The sequence below is a fragment of the Schistocerca gregaria genome, unplaced genomic scaffold, assembly GCF_023897955.1.
Source record: "Schistocerca gregaria isolate iqSchGreg1 unplaced genomic scaffold, iqSchGreg1.2 ptg000409l, whole genome shotgun sequence".
NCBI classification, from domain to species: domain Eukaryota; kingdom Metazoa; phylum Arthropoda; class Insecta; order Orthoptera; family Acrididae; genus Schistocerca; species Schistocerca gregaria.
Window position 1 is genome coordinate 172,501 of NW_026061845.1, and position 2,500 is coordinate 175,000.

Consider the following 2,500-nt stretch of genomic DNA (forward strand, 5'->3'; position numbering starts at 1 on the left):
TCGGTGGTCAACGAGCGAGAGGAGGAGAGGCAGGTCTATTCTGTCTTAGTTCCAGACGTGCGACCGGAGATGCGGGACTTCTCCTGCCAGGTTGGGTCCTTCCTGGCCATTAGGAGGAGTCCTCCAGGTGATCCGGCGACCGAGCAGACCAACTTGGAGTCTACCTCTTCACAGAGTGGGGGCTTTCTCACGCGCAAGGAGGGAGAGACCTATACACTTCCTGTTCCGACAGAGCGGCCGGAGTCGACGGATTTCTCCTGTCAGGTCGGGGGTTTCCTGGCTACAGGGAGGGGTCATCTAGGCTTCCGGGAGGCGGCGGTGACCGGCGGGGCGGCTTCATCCGTCGGGAGCGGGGGTTCCCGCTCGTCCTCGGGGGCGGAGTCGTCGTCGGCTGCCGCGCCAGTCTCTGCAGCAGAGCACCAGCAGACTCCAAAAATGACGCAAGAGGATGTCGAAACAATTCAAGTTGGAAAAATGTACACTCAGTGTCCACCAGGAGACACATACACCATTTGTGAGGAAACGTTAAGACTGTCAAGACTGGAGGAACCCACAGCCCTAAACGCGGCTCTGAGGCAGCTGGTGAGGGTCGGGCATCCTCGCGGAGAGAAGGTCACGTTCCCGGCACTGGAGGATGCAGACTGTATTCATCTCGCTGCGTTAAACATTCCCACAGACTTTGAAAAATTACAAGACCTAGTGTCAAAATTATATATCAGACGGGGTCGGGAGTTCGATATCGACAAGACCTATAAAAACATGGTCAAGATGCACGGCAGGATTGGTTTTGATCCTGCCCAGGTATGGCCTGACAGCCATTTCTACACCAGACACCCGGATTAAGATAAAAGTCTTACAAATAAATGCTATGAGGAGCTCCCTTGTAACTCAGGAGCTCCGAAAGATAGCGGAAGAGAAAAATATCGATGTTATGTTAATTCAAGAGCCAGGCTCTGCCTCCGGCAAGGTCACAGGCTTTCCCGTCACTGCCCAGGTAATATCAATGGGTCCAAACCCCATGTCAGCAATTGTCATCTACAACAAGTTAATCAAAACCACTGTCTTGACACAGTATTGCACTTCCCATGTAACAGTTGTGGAGATAAACTTTTATAATACATCTTGGTACATAATTAATATATATTGTCAATACAGGGATCCAATCAATATTTATCTTGGGCAGTTATCTACAGTATTGCGAGCCTTAGCAGGCAAAGCAATTATAATATCAATGGACAGTAACGCAAAATCCCCCCTATGGCACAGTCAAGTTCAAGATCAAAGAGGACTGGCACTGGAAGACATAATTATGGAACATAATTTAAATGTTGTCAATCTCCCCGGCAACCCTCCTACCTACAGGAGCAGAGCTGGGGCAGCATCCTCTATTGATGTCACGCTCTGCACGACAAACATTGTAAACAATATCCAAAATTGGCAGGTCAACGACAACATAACCACCAGTGATCATAACGCTATTGAATTTACAATAGCATCACAAGGGGAGCATGTGCTAGAGGGGTGGACAATGCAGTATGACTACGGGAGAGCAGACTGGGACCTGTTGGAGGCGGAGTTTCATCCTCCGGAGCTGGGAGACGGTCCTTTTGAAGTAGAGGAAGCCGTAGGGGCCTTAATTGTCTCAATCAGGGCGGCTTTGGCCGCGGCGATACCGACGCGAAGGCGCTTCATACGAAAAGCGACTTCTCCATGGACTCCAGAGCTTACCCGGCTCAGGCAGTCTATGAGAAGAGCACGAAGCAGCTATCAAAGGTCCTTCACCCAGGAGGAACGGCACTACCATCTTGCCCAGTATAGGAGAAGGAAATGGCTTTTCAAAGAAACTCTCAGACAACACCGCCAGCGGAGCTGGGAGGATTTTGTAAAGTCTCACCTGACTTTGGATCCATGGGGTACACCGTACAAAATAGTAAGAGAAAAAATCCATTCACCAATGCATCTCTCGACTGTACGAGTCGGTGACACAGACAGAATGACACAGGACTGGTCAGAGACCGCTGAGGAGCTACTGAGGGTGCTCCTCCCAGACGATCGACCTGACACAGACACCGAGATGCAGCAGGAAATAAGACGGCAAGACCAGCTACACTACCACAACAATGTACAGGTGTACCCCTACTCCATCGAGGAAGTGAAGGCAGCTATTCGCTCCTTTGCAAAGTGCAAGGCCCCGGGGCCGGATGCAATTCCTGCAGAAGTTCTGCAATGCATTGCAAACAAACTGGCTCCGGGCCTTACGAAAATTTACAACAGATGTATGGAAACACAGGTCTTCCCAACCTGCTGGAAGACGGCAGAAGTTATTATTATCAAAAAGGCTCCTGATAAGGATCCAATGATGCCCAAATCCTACCGACCTATCTGTCTCCTGGACGTCTTGGGAAAGACATTTGAGAAGCTGCTGGTCTCTAGACTGTCTAGTCATAGAGTCCTACGTGGAATGAGTGATTCGCAATACGGATTCCGAGCTCGGAAGTCA